Source organism: Pseudoliparis swirei, chromosome 16, assembly GCF_029220125.1.
Source record: "Pseudoliparis swirei isolate HS2019 ecotype Mariana Trench chromosome 16, NWPU_hadal_v1, whole genome shotgun sequence".
Classification (NCBI taxonomy): domain Eukaryota; kingdom Metazoa; phylum Chordata; class Actinopteri; order Perciformes; family Liparidae; genus Pseudoliparis; species Pseudoliparis swirei.
In genome coordinates, this window is record NC_079403.1 from 12,696,254 (window position 1) to 12,720,064 (window position 23,811).

General features: G+C 43.0%; 1 protein-coding gene across 6 annotated transcripts in view; it reads left to right on the forward strand.

Moving 5' to 3' along the window:
• myripb (myosin VIIA and Rab interacting protein b) overlaps nt 1-23,811 on the forward strand; it is a 110,114-nt gene that overhangs the window by 25,553 nt on the left and 60,750 nt on the right. The window contains exon 1 of one of the 6 annotated variants that reach the window (XM_056434130.1): nt 20,125-20,167. The exons of the other annotated variants lie outside the window; for them this stretch is intronic. The gene's annotated coding sequence lies outside the window, so the exon portion shown is untranslated. Of the gene's footprint in view, nt 1-20,124; nt 20,168-23,811 lie in introns of those variants that run through there. 6 annotated transcript variants of the gene reach the window in all.

A 23,811-nucleotide genomic window follows, 5' to 3' on the forward strand; every position in this document is an offset into this window, starting at 1 on the left:
TGGCAAAGAAAAAGCCATATCTGAGACTGGCCAATGAAAAGAAAAGATTGGTATGGGCAAAAGAACACAGGCATTGGACAGAGGAAGATTGGAAAAAGGTGTTATGGACAGATGAATCCAAGTTTGAGGTGTTTGGATCACACAGAAGAACATTTGTGAGACGCAGAACAGGTGAAAAGATGCTGGAAGAGTGCCTGACACCATCTGTCAAGCATGGTGGAGGTAATGTGATGGTCTGGGGCTGCTTTGGTGCTGGTAAAGTGGGAGATTTGTACCAGGTAAAAGGGATTTTAAATAAGGAAGGCTATCACTCCATTTTGCAACGCCATGCCATACCCTGTGGGCAGCGCTTGATTGGAGCCAATTTCCTCCTCCAACAGGACAATGACCCAAAGCACACCTCCACATTGTGCAAGAACTATTTAGGTAAGAAGCAGGCAGCTGGTATGCTGTCTGTAATGGAGTGGCCAGCACAGTCACCAGATCTCAACCCCATTGAGCTGTTGTGGGAGCAGCTTGACCGTATGGTCCGCAAGAAGTGCCCATCAAGCCAATCCAACTTGTGGCAGGTGCTTCAGGAAGCGTGGGGTGACATTTCAACAGATTACCTCAACAAATTAACAGCTAGAATGCCAAGGTCTGCAATGCTGTAATTGCTGCAAAAGGAGCATTCTTTGACGAAAGCAAAGTTTGAAGAAAAAATGTAATACTTCAAATACAAATCATTATTTCTAACCTTGTCAATGTCTTGACTATATTTTCTATACATTTTGCAACTCATTTGATAAATAAAAGTGTGAGTTTTCATGGAAAACACGAAATTGTCTGGGTGATCCCAAACTTTTGAACGGTAGTGTATATGCATCTTTCATCTTCTGTTCAGTATCAAAAATCAAGATGAATAGTGCAGCGGTCGTTCTTGGCTGCATGATTAAGTGCACAGAATGCGTTGGGTAGAGCTGCTGCCGTTTTGTCATAGCTCTCGACATGTTGCTGGTGATTGATAGAGTCACACTTGCTGCAGTAGAATTGATTGAGTATGTATCTCAGGGATGCAACTTTTTACTGCTGACGAGACAAAGCGTCTGCTATCTTTCTCTGTTGTCGTAATCCATCCAAACGTGTCTCCTCCTCTCAAACAACAGCTCCATTTATTTTGGGGTGGGGGATGGTGACAACAATAACAAACAGCCATCAATAGCTGAAACAAAGTCCAATGATTAAAGCCATTCCTGTCTGAGTCATACGGCCCGTTGAGGAGCTCCGATGACTTGCTGAGTCAAAGCCAGCTGATTAGAAACCCACACAAACTGTAGCTGCATCTTTTGTGATGACTCTGCATAAAGGGGTGGATGTGGGATTGCTGCTGCTCACTTTTGGTTTGGCACCTGATCACTGTATGTTCTTATTCCTTCTGCTACTCTAAGCAACTTTCTCCTCTTTCCATTTCTCTTTATTAGGGTGGTTGTGTTTGCAGGCCTGCTAATGTTGACACATACTGTATGTCATTTTACAGGCGCAGTTCTCTGACTAAGCTAGTCCAATATTCCCACTCCCACCTTTGTAGGTCATCACTTAGATGGGGGGTGGTACTGTATTTCATAGGATAGGTGGATGAAGCTTGGGCACTGCTCATCTGCTGGTCCTTATTAGTTCAGTGCTGGATCCCCGCCAGCTCTACATCTGCAATTACAGTTGTGGTTAAGTGAAGGAAAGCAGGGTAGTCAGGGTCATATGGAGACATGTGGAATACACATCCAGACGTCTCTTTGTCATTTAGGGAAACCCAGCATTCATCTTTAATTGCAATTAAATATATAGCCAGAATGGGTTCCTTCCTACTCGCTATCATTAGCAGGATGAACCACTTTTTTAGCTAAGTGGGGAAAACAGATTGCTAGTCCAGTGACATATTAACATGTGATTACTGCAGCACCTGCGGTTCTCCTGATGTGACTGTGTTGCAGGGTGCACAGGAGTCAGTGACCCCGTCGAGGTCCTGTGTTCTATTGGAGACTGATTGTGTTTTATGATTGTCCTCTGGATTAAGAGTTTTGCACAGCTGCGCTGCTCGGTTGCCAGGTTGTCAGATGCTTAACCAAATATGTTAATGGAGCTTTGGCTCTGCTCTCTAAGGGGTTGCCAGGTGCTACCGCCAGCTAGATTTTAAAAGAAATTGGAAAAGAATATGTTTTTGGGTTTGATCTTAAAAAGAACTAGCACGCACTGCCGTCTGGAAGTCAGACAATTTAGTTTTGTCTGTGTGCATCCAGCATAACAATGGTGAACAATGACTCTCAGTGTAAAGTACTGACTTACTGAAGGTGTTAGATGTTAAATAGAAATAGCAGTCCTTTTATAGTTACCACTTCTGGCTATAAAGCAGTGTGACCTAATGTTCACCTAAAATTGAACAACCTTAAACCTAAAAACTTTGAACCCGTTTAACTTTTAAAATCCATTGCTGTAGAACGACCCAAACAAAGACAAATACATCACTATCCGAATACTTACTGCACTGTACTCAGCCAACGGTGGCCATTAGTGTCCAGCAACACAACCTGTTCAAGTTTCCTGGATTAGCGACCAATGGCCTCAAAAATCACATTCTTTAAATTATTAAAATACACTCTGAGTCTCTCAACCCTCCCATCTTTGTGCAGTCTTTGAAAAGGACCTTCTTTGCTGGGCCCATAGGGAGCACTGTTGTCCATGCTGTCAGGACCTGGCTGGACAACACATGGCTCCACTTTGTTGGGCCCAATGGCTGACCACAGGCCTCGGTCCAGACTGAGTGACACGCAACACTTCTGCCAGTCTCTTTGTAAACCACAACCTCAAATCAGACGGGTTTTTTCTTCACCATATTCAGGCATAATGCAGTTTAAGTCTGCGCTGTTTATTGCTAAATAGGAAAAGCTTTTCTGTCAAACTTTAATCTCATATGTTCACCTGTAAAAGTGAATATAAGAGTTTGTTTCAGGTGCTGTTAAAAATATGGTTTCGTTTTTTTGGTGATAGAGAATTCTGCATTTTATTTTGAGCATCCAGTTTCATTCAAGGCCTTCAGCATTTCTTAATGAAATAACTCTTTATATTATATAGCATGTATGGCTGTTACTTTCTGTATTTAATAGGTTCTCCACTGCTTTTAGTGCCCTCCTCAGGAGTCAGGTGTCATTGCATACTTGATGGTCCTCCAGTGCTGTTTTTCTCAACGTGGCCTCATGTGCTCCATGTTTATTGAGGTCTCAGGTTATTTTGTGATCATATTGTATTGAAAAGCATTATTATAAATTGTGTGAAGATTGAGAGTTTTGTATCTCTTAAATCTCGTTAGGCTTCATTGTGGCCTTTTAAAAGCATAATGTGCAGTCAAAACAGAAGCTTTGTCGTGGATATTGTCCATGTGAAAACGATTCCTTCCTTCTTTAAGTTCCATAGGCATCCTGCAGATAGATGAATGCATACCGACGCGTGTTTCTTTGAGCATTTCTCATCAAGTAGGCTCAGTGTCTCGTGGCTGGATGCAGTTGTTGATCATGTCATGCCTGTGGGTCTTTGCTGGTGTGTTTATACTTGTTGAAAGGAGACCGATTTGTAAACCAGAGTTTTTTATTGAATCAGAAATGCTCTTACAAGGCACACTATCATTTTAGGCATTAAATCCCAATTCCGTGTTAAGAGAAACTCTTTCAGACATCCAGTCCAACCCGACCATGTTTTCACTTGCAGCAAGCTATCCCAGCACAGACGGGCTGTTTGGAGCGCACAAACAAGCAGTGAGCCGGGTATTCTTGAGCGGTGGAGGATGATCGTAATAATTAGCGGGCTGAAAGAAGACCCTCATTTAACACGGCTCCAGACGACAGCGTAGCTCGAAATAGCCAGTCGTCGCATGAGTACTTGAGCAGGCAGCACACCGCAGAATGAGTTGACAGGGGAAGAGAGCGGGAGGATGTGGGTGAGATGGAGGGCAATAATTAGCTGAGCTTGTCATTCTAGTGATTAAACACTGATTTAGAGGCGTGCTCGGTTGGTGCGTGGAGTCAAATTGGCTGAACTGCGGCAATGTGACATGCAAGGCGGGTCACTGCACAGCAGTGCAGCTCTGTGGGAGTACGGCCGGTTCAGCTCCATATCCGCTCCCTCCCCCACCGGTGTTTGTTAATGGGCCATAAGTAATGTGAACACACCAGGTGAGTTTGCTCCTGCACGGTTATCTCTGTGGTACCTGTTAGTTTTACGTGGAGTGATACTGCCACTGTTCCATATGATGAGTAATTATTTTCATGAATGCTGCTGGAGGAGTTTGTGGTGTTTCTGTGTTACCTTCAAAACGGAAGATCCATGTGCTGCACTGCTCTAATAAGTTTATGTCTTGAGACCTGAAGGCTTAGCAATCCAAGAAGTAATGTGCCTTGATGGTTTCTATTGACAGTAAGTAACCCTGGTGTTGTAACACTCTTTCATAATGTTCATATTAATACCTTCAGGAGAATGTGGAGACGAGGCGTGAGGCGGGCGGACGATAAGTGGTAGAGAGAGGACGGACGTGAGAGAGTAGGGAAGACATCCGTCCTTGATGAGACACAGGAGATGCAGATCCTGAGAGCTGTGCTCCATTAGCTGAAGCTTCTGCTGGTTTGCCGCAGCACATTTGTGTGAGAGCGAGGGAAGAGTTCTTGATAAAATGTATGCGTCTGCACTCGTATGTACACTACCGTTCAAAAGTTTGGGATCACTTAGAAATGTCCTTATTTTTCAAAGAAAAGCATTGTTTTTTTCAATGAAGATAACATTAAATCAATCAGAAATACACTCTATACATTGTTAATGTGGTAAATGACTATTCTAGGTGGAAACGTCTGGTTTCTAATGAAATATCTCCATAGGTGTATAGAGGCCCATTTCATCAACGATCACTCCAGTGTTCTAATGGTACATTGTGTTTGCTAATCACCTTAGAAGACTAATGGATGAATAGAAAACCCTTGAAAACCCTTGTGCATTATGTTAGCACAGCTGAAAACTGTTTTGCTGATGAGAGAAGCTATAAAACTGGCCTTCCTTTGAGCTAGTTGATTATCTGGAGCATCACATTTGTGGGTTCGATAAGACTCTCAAAATGGCCAGAAAAAAAGAACTTTCATGTGAAACTCGCCAGTCTATTCTTGTTCTTAGAAATGAAGGCTATTCCATGCGAAATTGCAAAGAAACTGAAAATTTCCTACAGCGGTGTGTACTACTCCTTCAGAGAACAGCACAAACGGGCTCTAACCAGAGCAGAAAGAGAAGTGGGAGGCCCGGTGCACAACTCAGCAAGAAGACAAGTACATTAGAGTCTCTAGTTTGAGAAATAGACGCCTCACAGGTCCTTAACTGGCAGCTTCTTTAAATGGTACCCGAAAACGCCAGTGTCAACGCCGACAGTGAAGAGGCGACTCCGGGATGCTGGCCTTCTAGGCAGAGTGGCAAAGAAAAAGCCATATCTGAGACTGGCCAATGAAAAGAAAAGATTGGTATGGGCAAAAGAACACAGGCATTGGACAGAGGAAGATTGGAAAAAGGTGTTATGGACAGATGAATCCAAGTTTGAGGTGTTTGGATCACACAGAAGAACATTTGTGAGACGAGAACAGGTGAAAAGATGCTGGAAGAGTGCCTGACACCATCTGTCAAGCATGGTGGAGGTAATGTGATGGTCTGGGGCTGCTTTGGTGCTGGTAAAGTGGGAGATTTGTACCAGGTAAAAGGGATTTTAAATAAGGAAGGCTATCACTCCATTTTGCAACGCCATGCCATACCCTGTGGGCAGCGCTTGATTGGAGCCAATTTCCTCCTCCAACAGGACAATGACCCAAAGCACACCTCCACATTGTGCAAGAACTATTTAGGTAAGAAGCAGGCAGCTGGTATGCTGTCTGTAATGGAGTGGCCAGCACAGTCACCAGATCTCAACCCCATTGAGCTGTTGTGGGAGCAGCTTGACCGTATGGTCCGCAAGAAGTGCCCATCAAGCCAATCCAACTTGTGGCAGGTGCTTCAGGAAGCGTGGGGTGACATTTCAACAGATTACCTCAACAAATTAACAGCTAGAATGCCAAAGGTCTGCAATGCTGTAATTGCTGCAAAAGGAGCATTCTTTGACGAAAGCAAAGTTTGAAGAAAAAATGTAATACTTCAAATACAAATCATTATTTCTAACCTTGTCAATGTCTTGACTATATTTTCTATACATTTTGCAACTCATTTGATAAATAAAAGTGTGAGTTTTCATGGAAAACACGAAATTGTCTGGGTGATCCCAAACTTTTGAACGGTAGTGTATATGCATCTTTCATCTTCTGTTCAGTATCAAAAATCAAGATGAATAGTGCAGCGGTCGTTCTTGGCTGCATGATTAAGTGCACAGAATGCGTTGGGTAGAGCTGCTGCCGTTTTGTCATAGCTCTCGACATGTTGCTGGTGATTGATAGAGTCACACTTGCTGCAGTAGAATTGATTGAGTATGTATCTCAGGGATGCAACTTTTTACTGCTGACGAGACAAAGCGTCTGCTATCTTTCTCTGTTGTCGTAATCCATCCAAACGTGTCTCCTCCTCTCAAACAACAGCTCCATTTATTTTGGGGTGGGGGATGGTGACAACAATAACAAACAGCCATCAATAGCTGAAACAAAGTCCAATGATTAAAGCCATTCCTGTCTGAGTCATACGGCCCGTTGAGGAGCTCCGATGACTTGCTGAGTCAAAGCCAGCTGATTAGAAACCCACACAAACTGTAGCTGCATCTTTTGTGATGACTCTGCATAAGGGGTGGATGTGGGATTGCTGCTGCTCACTTTTGGTTTGGCACCTGATCACTGTATGTTCTTATTCCTTCTGCTACTCTAAGCAACTTTCTCCCTCTTTCCATTTCTCTTTATTAGGGTGGTTGTGTTTGCAGGCCTGCTAATGTTGACACATACTGTATGTCATTTTACAGGCGCAGTTCTCTCTGACTAAGCTAGTCCAATATTCCCACTCCCACCTTTGTAGGTCATCACTTAGATGGGGGGTGGTACTGTATTTCATAGGATAGGTGGATGAAGCTTGGGGCGCACTGCTCATCTGCTGGTCCTTATTAGTTCAGTGCTGGATCCCCGCCAGCTCTACATCTGCAATTACAGTTGTGGTTAAGTGAAGGAAAGCAGGGGTGTAGTCAGGGTCATATGGAGACATGTGGAATACACATCCAGACGTCTCTTTGTCATTTAGGGAAACCCAGCATTCATCTTTAATTGCAATTAAATATATAGCCAGAATGGGTTCCTTCCTACTCGCTATCATTAGCAGGATTAACCACTTTTTTAGCTAAGTGGGGAAAACAGATTGCTAGTCCAGTGACATATTAACATGTGATTACTGCAGCACCTGCGGTTCTCCTGATGTGACTGTGTTGCAGGGTGCACAGGAGTCAGTGACCCCATCGAGGTCCTGTGTTCTATTGGAGACTGATTGTGTTTTATGATTGTCCTCTGTATTAAGAGTTTTGCACAGCTGCGCTGCTCGGTTGCCAGGTTGTCAGATGCTTAACCAAATATGTTAATGGGGCTTTGGCTCTGCTCTCTAAGGGGTTGCCAGGTGCTACCGCCAGCTAGATTTTAAAAGAAATTGGAAAAGAATATGTTTTTGGGTTTGATCTTAAAAAGAACTAGCACGCACTGCCGTCTGGAAGTCAGACAATTTAGTTTTGTCTGTGTGCATCCAGCATAACAATGGTGAACAATGACTCTCAGTGTAAAGTACTGACTAACTGAAGGTGTTAGATGTTAAATAGAAATAGCAGCCCTTTTATAGTTACCACTTCTGGCTATAAAGCAGTGTGACCTAATGTTCACCTAAAATTGAACAACCTCAAACCTAAAAACTTTGAACCCGTTTAACTTTTAAAATCCATTGCTGTAGAACGACCCAAACAAAGACAAATACATCACTATCCGAATACTTACTGCACTGTACTCAGCCAACGGTGGCCATTAGTGTCCAGCAACACAACCTGTTCAAGTTTCCTGGATTAGCGACCAATGGCCTCAAAAATCACATTCTTTAAATTATTAAAATACACTCTGAGTCTCTTAACCCTCCCATCTTTGTGCAGTCTTTGAAAAGGACCTTCTTTGCTGGGCCCATAGGGAGCACTGTTGTCCATGCTGTCAGGACCTGGCTGGACAACACATGGCTACACTTTGTTGGGCCCAATGGCTGACCACAGGCCTCGGTCCAGACTGAGTGACACGCAACACTTCTGCCAGTCTCTTTGTAAACCACAACCTCAAATCAGACGGGTTTTTTCTTCACCATATTCAGGCATAATGCAGTTTAAGTCTGCGCTGTTTATTGCTAAATAGGAAAAGCTTTTCTGTCAAACTTCAATCTCATATGTTCACCTGTAAAAGTTTCAGGTGCTGTTAAAAATATGGTTTCGTTTTTTTGGTGATTGAGAATTCTGCATTTTATTTTGAGCATCCAGTGTCATTCAAGGCCTTCAGCATTTCTTAATGAAATAACTCTTTATATTATATAGCATGTATGGCTGTTACTTTCTGTATTTAATAGGTTCTCCACTGCTTTTAGTGCCCTCCTCAGGAGTCAGGTGTCATTGCATACTTGATGGTCCTCCAGTGCTGTTTTTCTCAACGTGGCCTCATGTGCTCCATGTTTATTGAGGTCTCAGGTTATTTTGTGATCATCATATTGTACTGAAAAGCATTATTATAAATTGTGTGAAGATTGAGAGTTTTGTATCTCTTAAATCTCGTTAGGCTTCATTGTGGCCTTTTAAAAGCATAATGTGCAGTCAAAACAGAAGCTTTGTCGTGGATATTGTCCATGTGAAAACGATTCCTTCCTTCTTTAAGTTCCATAGGCATCCTGCAGATAGATGAATGCATACCGACGCGTGTTTCTTTGAGCATTTCTCATCAAGTAGGCTCAGTGTCTCGTGGCTGGATGCAGTTGTTGATCATGTCATGTGCCTGTGGGTCTTTGCTGGTGTGTTTATACTTGTTGAAAGGAGACAGATTTGTAAACCAGAGTTTTTTTTATTGAATCAGAAATGCTCTTACAAGGCACACTATCATTTTTAGGCATTAAATCCCAATTCCGTGTTAAGAGAAACTCTTTCAGACATCCAGTCCAACCCGACCATGTTTTCACTTGCAGCAAGCTATCCCAGCACAGACGGGCTGTTTGGAGCGCACAAACAAGCAGTGAGCCGGGTATTCTTGAGCGGTGGAGGATGATCGTAATAATTAGCGGGCTGAAAGAAGACCCTCATTTAACACGGCTCCAGACGACAGCGTAGCTCGAAATAGCCAGTCGTCGCATGAGTACTTGAGCAGGCAGCACACCGCAGAATGAGTTGACAGGCGAAGAGAGCGGGAGGATGTGGGTGAGATGGAGGGCAATAATTAGCTGAGCTTGTCATTCTAGTGATTAAACACTGATTTAGAGGCGTGCTCGGTTGGTGCGTGGAGTCAAATTGGCTGAACTGCGGCAATGTGACATGCAAGGCCGGGTCACTGCACAGCAGTGCAGCTCTGTGGGAGTACGGCCCGGTTCAGCTCCATATCCGCTCCCTCCCCCACCGGTGTTTGTTAATGGGCCATAAGTAATGTGAACACACCAGGTGAGTTTGCTCCTGCACGGTTATCTCTGTGGTACCTGTTAGTTTTACGTGGAGTGATACTTCGCCACTGTTCCATATGATGAGTAATTATTTTCATGAATGCTGCTGGAGGAGTTTGTGATGTTTCTGTGTTATCTTCAAAACGGAAGATCCATGTGCTGCACTGCTCTAATAAGTTTATGTCTTGAGACCTGAAGGCTTAGCAATCCAAGAAGTAATGTGCCTTGATGGTTTCTATTGACAGTAAGTAACCCTGGTGTTGTAACACTCTTTCATAATGTTCATATTAATACCTTCAGGATCTTTTCTCTCTCCACCACACCCCTGAACTAACTATATTTATTGTAAGCATGACTATTACATTAAGGTAATAAATCAACAGTTTTCTCTTACATGGTAGTTTAATTTCCTCCTAATTGTGAGACAGTTTGCTGCTTTTATTTTTAGCATTGTTCTCCACCCAGACAGACGACAGTATTAATGTTTAGATTAATGTTGAAGCGAACTTGCACTGTCACCCTGGTGCATTTAGGAAGCATGTGTTGTTATGCAACAGGACCAATGAGACTCGCAGTGAATGTTTCAACACAATAATAAAATGACCTTCCTCGTGCACGGATTCATCTCTTCTCCATAGTCTGCTCGGCTAGTTGTTGTGGGAGGTACATTATCACGAATGGCAGATGTAGCTGTTTGTGAGACACACAATCCAGTAGAAGCTTTGAACATGAAACATCATTTCTGATTAATGACAACAAAATATGAAAATAAATATGCCTACAAAAACTAATAGAAGATGCAAGTTGGAGGCATGAGCTTCAACATTTTCTCACTCATGGCTAGAATTATGTTATTGGTTAAAAGTGATTAAACCTTTTTAAAGCTATAAAGTTATCAATATTTTTTATTTCACAAATATTCAAATGACTAACAGACCATCACGTTACTGTTTTAGTTCACTAATAACTTGTAAATGGTCAAAGCAGTAGCCGTTAGAACAATTACAAAATGGTCTTTGTAGACAAAGAGCTATTTCACTCTTTGGTGGAGACGGAACTAAACTATGAACTATTATGGGATGGACTCACACCAGGGATTGGAAGTGGAGGGGGGCTTCCTCACTTCCTACCCCCCTTGCTCAGACCACACCCATCTTCAAACTCAGTCTTCATTTTAATAATTAAAATTAAAGTTTAAAAGTATCCAGACTACAAATTGTTGTTTCACTGCCTCTAAATGGTAATAGTTTTCTGCTACTGCTTCTTCTTAATGTAAAAGTTAACTTTAAATGTCAGTGAGAGGCCTATCTTCCCTTTCTTAGTGTTTCTAAGCTATCTACAAGTTGGCATCAATGATGTTGGAGGCGTTCTGGGACACGGGTTTGGAGATTTAGAGAGGACTGCAGTGAGAGTTTCATGTCAGAGAAGGTTTTAATATTTTGTACCAACACGGCTTCGGATAAAGACTCGGTTTCTGAAAATGTCAGTTTCCCCTGGAGATTTGTCTCAAGGAAAGATAAAGTCAGACGGAAATGTGGAATGTTTCTCTAAACATTGCTGTTTGGTCTCCACTCGGCAGGTTTCAGACATCAATCGGGTCTTGCAGGCATGTGCAGTCTTGAAACTTGTATTCTTGAAGATGATTTCACTTTTACTTGACTTTTCGACCTATATTGTGACAAAATATGACATATATATATTGTCACGGGCTGTCCCTAGTGCCGGCTAGGGTGGGGCAGTGCAAGGAAGGAGTACAAACAGGCAAAATAGCAAGGTTTAAAATGAACGGGAATGTTTATTCATTCAAACATAATTTAAAAAAGAAGTCCATTCGTCAACAAAAAGCGTCCCGGGGGAGAAAAAGTTTCCTTAAACAAAAACTTATCTTCAGCAACGTCCACTTAACAAAGTCCTCCTCTTGTTCGTCCTGGAGGCCCTTCCACTCCTGGCTTGTCCAGCTCCTTCCCTCCTTCTGCTCTCCCCTCTGTCTCCTCTTAAGCTTCCCAGCCCTGCCTCAATTAGCTGTCCTAAACACCTGCAGCTGGGTGAGTGGTGAGGCAGTCTGGGAGCTGTAGTTTCCGCCCGAGCGGCCATTTTGTCAGGTGGCCGCTGTACTGGAGTGTGAATGTAGCGTCCCTCCACTACCTGTCCCCTTGTGATGCCACAATATATATATATATATATATACATACATACACAAGCCATGAAGCATTAACAGATACAATATTTAATGAAAGGTAAACATGAAATATAATCAACTCCAGGAAATTGTGTAAATGTGTGAAGATGATGATGATGATGGTTTATTTGTCGTTTGCTAGAGTACAGGTACAAAAGCATCGAAATTGCAAGAAAGGGTGGATGAAAGATTACAGCATAACATGAGGGAAGAAGGCGAAACAACAACCCCGACTATGCCCCAGAGGGGTACAGTGTGGGAGCAGGAAAAAAACACCTTAGCACATAAGCACATACATCTTAGACATGACTTGCAACAAGTAGGAAGGGGGGAGGGGAGGTAATCCAAAAACTGGGTGATCTAAGCCCATCCATTGGGGGCAGAAGGTAACCAGCACCGACAAGCAGCCAGCCGGTCCAGCAGCTCTTTCACGCCAGCCAGGCGCGTCCTGTCACACTGGGGTGGAAGCAGGCGAAGGCGTGGGATGGTGGGGGGGTGTAGATGCATATCAGTGTGAAGAAGTTTGTGTGTGAGTGGGTACATGCCGTCCTCCCCAAGGGCCACAACGGACAGAGTTCTCAGTCCGCAAGATGGTCGTTGCCATGGAGATAGCCTTGAAGGGTCCTGGGGAGAAAACAACCACAGGTGTCTGTGGATAGAATAGAATAGAATCAGCTTTAATGGCCATGTAGGTTTGCACATACATGGAATTTGACTCCGGTTACACTTTGCTCTTCCGTACTTATACACACACACAATATACAATAAGCGGGATAAATATAAAAAAGACATTAAAGACAGTAGTCAAAAGGTGCAGATAGTGCAGATGGAAGCGTCTGATTAATTGTTCATCATGGTGACGGCCAGTGGAAAGAAGCTATTTCTGTGTCTGGTGGTTTTGGCGTACAGTGCTCTGTAGCGGATACCAGAGGGCAGGAGTCGCAACAGCTTGTGGCAGGGGTGTGAAGGGTCTGAAGTGATCTTTCCTGCCTGACTCTGACAATGGTCCGGAGTCCAGAATGGAGGGAGGCTGGAACCAATGGTTCTTTCTGCAGACCTGACGATCCCGCTGTAGTCTGACTCTGTCCTGTTTGGTGGCCGATCCAAACCACACAGTGGAAGAAGTGAGAGGACAGACTGGATGATGGCGGAGTAAAAAGGATCAGCAGCTCCTGAGGCAGGTTGAACTTCCTGAGCTGGCGCAGAAAGTACAGCCTCTGCTGGGCCTTTTGCGGATGTTAATGTTGGAGGCCCACTTCAGGTCCTCCGTGGAGATTGTGGATCCCAGACTTGAAGGTCTCCACCGCAGGAACAGTGCTATTTTGAATGGTGAGCGGGATAGTGTTGGGGGCTCCCTCCTGAAGTCCACTCCACAGTCTTGAGCTTGTTCAGCTCCAGGTGGTTCTGTCCACACCAGAGGACCAGCTGTTCAACCTCCCGCCTGTACGCAGACTCGCCACCGTTCCTGATGAGGCCGATGACCGTTGTGTCATCTAAGAACTTCAAGAGCTTAACAGACGGGTCCTCTGAGGTGCAGTCGTTGGTGTAGAGGGAGAAGAGCAGTGGAGAGCACACATCCCTGGGGCCTGGGGGGCCAGTGCTTATGGTCGGGTGCTGGGTGGTTCCCAGCCTCACCTGCTGCGTCCTGTCTGTCAGGAAGTTTGTGATCCACCCGGCAGGTGGGGCTGGCACGAGCTGGGAGAGTTTGGGTTGTAGAAACCTCCGGGATGATCGTGTTGAATGCAGAGCTGAAGTCCACAAACAGAACCCTTGCATATGTCTGGGGAGTCGAGGTTGCAGTAAATGGTGCAGTCCCCATATTTATTCGCGCATCCACCGACCTGTTTGCAGTAGGCAAACTGCAGGGGTCCAGCAGGGGCCCTGTGACGTCCTTCAGGTGGTGGGTCAGCCTCTCAAAGGACTTCATGACCACAGACGTCAGGCGATGGGTCTGTAGTCATTTAATCCTGTGATGGAGGATTTCTTGGGCACCGGGATGATCAAGGAGCTTGAAGCAGGAGGGACTTGACAGCTCCAGTGATCGGTTGAAGATCTCCGTGAAGATGGGGACAGCTGGTCAGCACAGGCTTTCAGGCAGGAGGGGACACACTGCCTGGGCCCGGAGCCTTCCTGATCTTCTGCCTCTGAAAGAGCCGACTCATCCTCTTCGCAGATCCTCAGTGGGGTGGGGGATGGGAGGTGAGTCAGAGAGTGGAGGTGATTGTTCGATGATGGAGCAGTTGGTGGGTGGAAGTGGGCTTGTCGAACTACAATAGAAGACATTCAGGTCGCCAGCCAGTCGGTGATTGTCCTAAGTGGGGGATGGTCTCTTGTAGTTGGTGAGTACTTCCAGGCCTCTCCAAACTGACGTGAGTTTGGCTGAAAACTTTTTTCCAGCTTTCCAGCTTTCAGTGTAGCTCTTCTTAGCTTGATCTCCCTCGTCAGTGTGTTTCTGGCCTGGTTGTACAGAATCCTGTCCCCACCTCTGTAGGCCTCCTCTTAGCCCTGGTTGCCTGAGTCTTGAAGTGAACCAGGGTTTTGTTGTTGTATGTGCAGAAAGGTTTTGTCGGTCGGCACACACATGTCCTCACAAAAGCTGATATATGATGTCACAGTGTCAGTTAGCTCATCCAGGTCTGTAGCAGCAGCCTCAATAAGGGGAAGGAATGAGAGTCTCGCAGTGATCTTCGGGAGTTGTTGTTCCAGTCACGGCCTTGGCCAAGGCCCGTCCTGGTAGGGCCCGAAGCAGATAAGATTGGGATTGTTTGGTCTTCCAGTAGCTGCATTCAATTTGCGCAACTACTATTCCTCCATTTTCCTCCCATTTCCCAATAGGATTTCAAATCGATCCAATTTCGTCGGGCAGCCATAGGGGGCTTTTAACGGTGTTTCATGATTTCCCTCTAGCAGCGCCTCGAGGTCTGTACAGCAGAGGCCCTGTCTGTACGCATTCAATTGTGAATTATGGTCTAGTTTCTGGTTGGTTCCGACATGACTGATGTTGTAAATCCATCAAGCGAGGCCTCAAGGTAACATTATTTTATTTTATTATTTTATTATTTTTATCTTACCTATTTTAAGGATGTGAAGCACTTTGTACATTCGTGTTGTGAAGGGTGCTATACAAATAAAGATTTACTTACTTACTTACTTACTGGGCAAAGTTACATCCTCCACCTGAAGGAAATCTAGTGGCTCACATTCCTCGGCTGCGTTGTAATTTATGGGCACATTTTGTATCGGCGACACTTTATTATCCTAATGTGCTCTACTCTGTGTTATATCAGCAATAATATTTCTCTCTTCACTCCCAGTTCCAGTTGGAAATATTTATGAAGTGATTTAGATTTTTTTATGGGTTTACAGAACATTCCAGAGATGTACTGAACAGTCAAGGGCATCATACACTCAAAATATTGAAAACAGTGCAGTTGAAGACATGATGCTGACTGCAGCATTTACTAAACTCTCTAGTATTTGTATGAATTCATGATTTGCCTTGTGCTTGCTCAAAAAATACATGAACATAATACAAATAAAGTACATAATAAAGTTGTCCATCCTTGCTAATAGACTCTTGACACCCCAACGTTTGTACACTCTCGCTGCCCTTCCTCTTCCCTTTTCTTCTCTCCTAGCACCTGTTGATGTCTGTGTTGTTTTCTTAAATCTTATATCATGGTCATATATTATGGACTCAGTTTGGGCTAACTGCGGATCAGTTTTTGTTTTGTACTTGCTGGTATAGCTGCAGTGGCACACTCTCTAATTACCACAAGCACCTTGGGGCACCACATATCTGGCCATATTTCTATAGTGACTTGCATTATGATAGCTATGGTATAACCTTCATTACAGCCTAGATATGTGGTGAGATACAGTAAAGAGTACAGTATCATGTTACTGCTTAATTGATGCTTTGCTGTCATAAGGTCAAGGAGATGTGATATGTTGCTACCAAACTCTTTCAGAAATATAGAATACATATATATATATATAAAATTATATATGTTTGTTTAACCCTTGTGTTGCCTTCGGGTCAATTTGACCCGATTCAATGTTTCACCCTCCTGTCGCCTTCGGGTCAATATGACCCGATTCAATGTTTAACCCTCCTGTTACCTTTATATTTACTAACATATTTTACCCTTGAGGTTAATATGACCCCAGCTATTAAAATCTCCAGAAAATTATTAGAATTAATATTGTTTTCCAAGTTTAAGTGTGAGGTATTTTATGTTTGTTTGTTGACTCCCGAAAGAACACCGACATTAAACATTGAATCGGGTCAAATTGACCCGAAGGCGACACAAGGGTTAAAGAGACATTTCAGTTATTGTACATATCACATTTAATGTACATGGAGTTTAAGTAACAAGAACAAGAACAGTTTTAGAGTGTATTTTGTAACTCTTGAGAAACATGTTTGGAAATTAAAATGCTGTTATACATGACATTTAATTTCGCTGATCCTTTTATGCAAAGCGACTTCCAATCATGTTACATCCATACACCGTAAACACAGCTACAGGGAACAATTCAGGATCAAGTGTTTTGCTCAAGGATACATCAACTAGGGCAGGGATTGAACCGCCAACCCCCTGATTGCAAGATGCTTTATATACCTGTGTTACAAAAGGTCAGGCTATTGGTATTACTCCCCTGTCTTTCAATCTTTATGCTAAGCTAAGCTAAATCAGAGCTGGCTGTGGGGGTTTTCATTTTTAAATAGCATTGATCTTCCCTCCTCACTCTCAGCAAGATGGTGAATATGTTTATATCCTAACATGTATTTTTTCCTTTAATGTTTCCCTTATTAATACATAAAGTCAACAGACTTTAGCAGTGGTCTGTTGGCTTGGTAATATGACAGCATACATGAGCATCTCACAGTTTAGTGTGAGTGGGGCTCCTGGGGAACTGAGAGAACGGCTAACGAGGGCTATTAGCCTCTAGCTGTGTGTGAATCCCACTGTGTGGGTCACAAGGGAAGCTACAGAAGCAGCAGTGATTCAGCCCACCACCGTGAAGGTTCAGACTGTGTGTGTGTGTGTGTTTTGAAAAGGGAGTACAGGGAAGGTAGATGGGAAATGAGGAAACAAAAAGCCAAACACCTCATTGGGGCAAGGACGGAGCAGAGTTTACTTTAAGGGAGCTCTCTTTAACTCCCCTCTGACTCGCGTCATCTTGTCAGTCATTACCTGTTTCCATAACGACGGTGGAAACTGCTAATGGGTTTGGCTTCGTATTCATTAGTCAGGAGATTTAGGATTAAGATTCATCAGCGTGGCTTCCACGTATGAACGCATCACCACGGTGACTTGATGAACGGCTCTATTATTATTGCATAACCCCTCTAAATCAAGATGTATTTTTTGAAATTTTATTTTCTGTCTTATCTTCTTCCAGAAATAAAACTTGACATGCTTATAGCAAGGTATCATAACGCAGCAGCTAAACTTCTCTTAATACCAGGATTACTGTCTAGATAAGGATTTGTTTGGCTTTAAGCTGCAGGGCATGGATGCTCATCTCTGCATGTCATCCCAACTGTGTGTGCCCGTCTGCTGACAAGCATACACATAAACAGATGTTTGCAGAATGATGCTCATGCGCAGTTTTATAAATGACAGATGCGAAGTGTAGGGGAAAGGTATATGTGAACGCATATGGAATCGAAATAAGACCCCCTTTTTCGAAATATGTGATGCACTACAACCTTTGGATCCAAATTGTTGGGCTATTTATCCATACTGACTGGTAGCAATCGGCATGAGCCCAGCATGACTCATCCTTGTGTGCTGTTAACTGAATGCACAAACACAAATGCACACAGTCCTTACAAATAATGTGTTTTTCGAGGGAACAATTTGTCATGTAATGTTTTGTTTCTGTTCTCTACCCACTTTCATCTGCAAATCCCTGTTTGTTTGCTCCATTCCACTCTTGCTCCCCCTTTATTTACCCTCACTATCATTCACTCTTTCGCCTACCCTGACTGCCTCTGTTTACTTTCTTTCATCTCATTTCCACCCGACCCCAGCTGTCTCTCATTATCTTCTATAGATTGTCCCCTGTCTTTGGTGTCTGTCCTTCTCCACTGTGGCAAAGGAAAACAGTAATTGTTCTTTTATCATCCGTCACTGCACTGATACTTTAAGGACACAAGAGACCCTTCCGATCCAGAACAGTATGTTCACATTAGCTTAGTTCAGCATAAAGATGGACACAGGTAGCTTTTTCCAAAGTTCAATATCTGCACCTTCAATACACCTCTAAAGCTCAACAATTGTTGCTCACCAGCATTTAAATATGTGTGTCTACTTTCGATAAATCAAAGCTAGCTATTTCCCCTTCCTTTCAGTCTTCCTGCTGCAGCTTCATACGTAACGGTCAGTCATACGAATGGTATGAATCCTATCACACTGAAGCCAGCCAATAGGCTAATAATATTTGACAACATGGTGATCTACTCCTTAAGTTCATCACCTTCTGGCTATCGCTCAATGGGCAGACAAGACAGTGGTATTGATCTGCTTATCAAACTCTTGGGAACAAAGTCAATAATTAAAATACTCCAAATGCCAATCAATTCCTTCAACCATACGTTGCTCATACATCTTATTTTAGAGCGGCACGGGAGGCAGGGAAGCTGAATCATTGGTTTCCCTTGTTTAGTAGTTGGCTGCTTTTAAAAAAGCTAATAAGCGCTTACATTATCTACAGTCCTTCAAGAAACGTGTACATTTTTAAAGCCATTTCTGACGAGATAAATCTGAACTCATTTAGAAATCCCCTTGACAATCGTCTATAATTCTCTCGTCCTGTGTCTATGCCAGCCAGGTTAATCCTCATTAACTTCCACAAGACACTCGAGGGAACAATTCGTCATGTACATGTGTGGGGAGTTGAGAGAACCACACTAGTACGAACACTTTCAATCGACTGTAGTGCCTTGTAGATGAAGATTTATACATCACCGCAAATGGGGAACCACTCATAAGTTTACAAATAGGTCACATGTCGGATCCACTTTGAAGTAGTGAGATAAAGGAGCAGTTATGTTTGGTGTAAAATAAAGTTGTAGAAGAAGCAGAAACAACTGGGTCAGTATTTGCTGTCATATTTTTTTCCAAGCATCCTGTCTACATTTCATACACATTGTATTCATTCATTCTTATTCGTTATATTGTACTTGTATATTGTTATGCCTCCTGTCAGAGGTAACATTTCTATTGATTTAGCTTCTCTTTGTATACAAAAATGGTGCTCAGAGTGCCAGAATGTTCTGTGAATGTGAAACTGTAATTCATCTGGGGAATAATTATGCTGCAGCACACAACGTTTTCTAATGACATTACAGTTTTTAATGAAGTTGCACTCATTGAAGGCAGCTCGGAGATAAATAGGCGCACTGTTTGTTCCTGTCTGTCTTCAAGCTGTGTTGTCTTCTAAAGCTCAGAGGCTGGATTATAATGAAAGGAAGTCCCTCTAAGAAGGTCATCCTCAGACACAGCTGAATTATTAGAAGCGAGGATCGATACAGACTATTTAAAGTCGCCAAGAGCTTTCTTTTTTTTGATTGCTGTTGTTGCCTGACGATTAACTTTGTTTGTGTTTTTTACATTTTGACATAAATACATTCTTTTGTAGCTTCTCAATTACAGACTTACTTCTGATACAGTTATTGTGTTTAAAGTAACTGTCGGTGATATGTGACCACCAGGGGGCAGAGGGACTGTATTTTATTTTTAAGAAATTATACATTCTACTGGTGGTATAAATAATATACTCACTAAATTCGGAGTTCAAAATAGTCCCCAACAAATGTGCAAATTGCTCCTGTAAAAGTATTAGTGTACGTCAGTGATAGATTTGTTGTTTATGGGATTGATTTACATAAAAGAAACATATCCAGTTAGGACCTGCCGTATCCTGGATTCTCACAAGGTTCTGCACCACAATTAACATTTAGTCAAGAGTCTATATCAAATGTTAATTTGCTAGTTCAGGTTTAAATATTTTCTCAGGAATTATGACTTCATTTGTTATGCCATCCCAGCATCTGTAAAACATTCTCCATTGTGGGTTGTAGCTCCTTGGGGGTAATTGTTGCTCTTTATAAACTTGACCTATGACTTGTAGAAGGATTTCGAAAAGCTGTTTACGGGACGGCACTTTGACCTTTTTCAAATGCAGCCCCGTTCCTTGGCAGTGGGAGACAGCTGATGGCAATCAGACGGGGAGATGAACGGCTGCCACCGAGGCTGTCTGTTCAGTCGAGCGTCGGGTTGTGAAGGTTGACGCTCGCTGATGGTGAAGTAAACACACAATGTGCCCTTGCACTCAGACTGGAGGAGACTGCCAAGTCTCTGATCTGCGAGTGTTGGATCTCAACTGAGTGTCACTTCAGTGTAAATGGAGTGTGAGAGATGCATGACATAGACATCATGATGGGAATGAGTGAGTAGTTAGTTGTACTGCAACTGAACATTGCATATCCATGGATACTTTATGAAAGGTGCAGCTGACTTTAACAATATAATAAGAAAGCAATGTTGATGGAAGGCAATTGGACCAGTTCAAATATAAAGTTGCTTGTATTAAGCTGCTATTTATTACATTTCCAGATTGTATTTAATTATCATCATATATAAGGACATTTACTAGTGTTTTGAAAAGTTACTGCACATTATTTGACTGGCTAACACTCACCATAGCATCAGCTGGGACACCTAGCTGTCGTTCTGCCCTTCAAGGCCTGAAGCGATGAGTCACTGCCAGGTTACCAATGAAGGCCAATGGATGGAGAGTCAAGGCTGTGTGAGTCCTGGTCATTGCTGTCACTGGGGTCACTTCATTAGATTGAGTTATTGAGTAGATGACTGGTCAGTGACTTCCTAGTTTCAGAGCTCAAGATGACCCCCCCCCCCCCCCCAGTCCATCAATTAAATTATGAAATGTAATATGCCCTGCTATTTTATTTGATTGTAAATTTGTGAAAAAAAATTGTTGCTGCGTCAAATTTCTCCCTGGGGATGAATACATTAAAATAGAATCTAATCTAAGACCCAAGTAAAAATATATTCAAAACCCAACTGCCAAAAATATGGTGCGTGTGAGAAAATTAACACATGCATTACAAATATGTATATTTAGTTTGTGTTTGACACATTCCTACAGAACACTATAATGTTAATATGTATTGTCAGACACAAAGGATGAAAGAGCACACTTATGTTGAACAGAGAGTGAAGGAAAAGAGAGACAGAACCTTTCCTTGCTGCTATTCTCATATTTTATTTTGATAATAACACTTTTACAAATATATTTGAACCAGATGGACTTTGAATACTATTAAAATAGTGTAAAAATAAAAATGTAATTTCAGTTTGTTTATAACCACTAGCTACTCTGCCTGCCCTGACTGCACATCATTGCCTCTGAATAAAAGCATGGATGCCTCTCAGATTAAAGCCAAAGAAGCCTTTCTTCTGGAGCTGGATGCAATATCAATGTTATTCTCTGTGGCTTGTGTAGCTGCAGGGTGTGCTGGTATGTGTTGAGAGTGTCGGAACAATGCGACATGCATGCCTGGAAGCACGAGCGCATGTGCTTCTCAGCTTATCAAGCATGCATGTGTTTCATCCACTCTGAGGGCTAAACGCTGAGCAAAAGACTTTGAAGTCTCCTTTCATATCGCAGTCATTTCCCATCGTCCCATTCAGTCAACCTCTGCTTCAGCTACACCTGTCCAGTTGTGATAAATCTCTTTCCCTCTCAGTGTGTTCCTCTCTCTCTTTCCCTCTAACTCGACTGCGACAGAAAAACAAAGGTGACCAAATCAAGGACATAGTGATGTGATTCTCTCTCTGTAAAGCCTTTTTCCTCTTCAGTCACTCCCTCCACTCTAAATCCCAGAAGCCTGACTTGTGCAAGTGTTTGCTACAGAGGCATTTTTGTACATGTGAGCATATGTTTGGTTTGGTTGAACACGAGTGCCTCAGATCTGAGAACTGTTCCCCAGGTGGACTGAATCCAGACTTTTTCATATTGCTTTCTATGTTCAAGAGTATTGCAGGTGTGAATGGCCTGTAGCGAGTTCATTTATCCTGACACCATGAAGCACAGTACGAGGAGCTATGTGGTGTTGACTCTATTGATCTACCCCCCTGTATTATCATAAAGCCGATGTGCATGTCTGTCAGCCACGGGATGGGCATGAGGCTTGTTGGTTTGTTATCTGTTACCAAACACCACGGACAATCCGTCATAATTATTTAGTTTGTTCTCTTCTGCCTTTTTTTCTTTATCTTGCTCCTAAATCTTTCACTTTGCGGTTCTTTCATTATGTCGTATTTATAAATCTATAATTTGCAAGTGCATCATTGATGGGTTGGATTGAGGCACTCATTCAAACTGCACTTAGCACTTATAAAATGTGCTGCATCCCTGCTCTTCGTCATTCGCTGCCGTTGTGAGGCTCAAATTGAAAGTGCTGTGCAGTGACAAATATCGCCCTTTCTTAGGCTGCAATCGATAGCTTTTCGACTACCGTCGGACCACATTTAGCCTTTTCTTCTACCAAACGGCCTCAACAAAAGCTGCTCTCTCTGGACCTGAACATGAACCGCTGTGGGTGTCACACAGCCATCAGTCACACTGCAGCTGTCTGTGTATTTGATGCTGTCTCCATATCTGTGTTTGAAGTCACAATTCCCTCCTGTTACCAGAGTGTGTAACGGATTTATTTTGTGTGTGTGTGTGTTTGTATGTTTGCTTGTGAGTGTTTGTTTGTGAGTGAGAGAGAGAGAGAAGAGTGTGGGTATGTGGTGTAATGTGACCAGTGCCGCATCTTTTATGGATCTACATAGACTATGCTTTGTCACACACACACACACACACAATAATGTACACTAGGTGGGCTCTATGCATCAGTCAGGCTCCCTCAGAGTCTAATAGGGATCTAGTCCTGGTCTGTACAAGATCCCCCATTATGTCAGAACCAAAGCCAAACCTCCATCCCCTGTAATTGAATTGGCATGTACCACAAACAACTCCCTCCTCTCTTCTGCTTGGTTTAGCCCTAATTATTCCTCTCTGACTTTATTGTCCGTATTCATTCCTCTCAATTGTCCCTGCATGCAGCTCTCCTCTCTCATCACAGGGGAATTCAGTGAGCGATGCTCTTGTGTCGCTCTGCGTCTTTGTTGCCTCAGAAACAGCCACTCCTTCCCTGGCGGCTATCCCCGGCCTCCTCGTCACCCGGGATTCAAGACTAATATGCACGACACAGCATATTGGCAACATGCAATTGTACCTGCTGTAATATTAGATATAAAGACTGTGCTAAAGTATTGCAAGCTGATTTTTTTGCAATGCATATTGTTTCATTTAAATTTATAAATGTAAGCTATAAATGTTAAAGGGAAGCTGTTATATAAACTTGCTGAAGGTCTATGAAAAGTGTTTACCATTAAAAGAGCATATCAAAAAGTTTGGAAATGGGATCCGTTGAGTCACAGGTATTATAACTGCTTCCTCCGCTTTATATCACTCACATTCATGAAACATGCAGCATATTTGCAGCATATTGTCGACTGCCATTGTTTCCCTGTGGCAGCCTAACAACAGATTGACTTCTATTCTCAAGAAACGGTGAATTCCCCTCGAATGGAGCCACTGTTTTTGGATGTGTGCTCAGTAGCCGCTGCCATCCCGTTCTTTTTCTGCCACACTTGGCATCCCACGGTGTGGTTGACACTTAATCTGCATTCTTGGCGTATTGGGTTTGCTTTTCCTGTGTTAATTAATAGAGATTATTCATCAGAGGAAAGAACAATCTGCGCCAGTTACTGCGGCTTATAACGACTACAGCTGCTAATCTGCGATGTAGCTGGAGAGCTAGGATGAAGGGATGAAAGGACGGGGAAGTGGCGTGATAGGAACCTCAGCAGAGT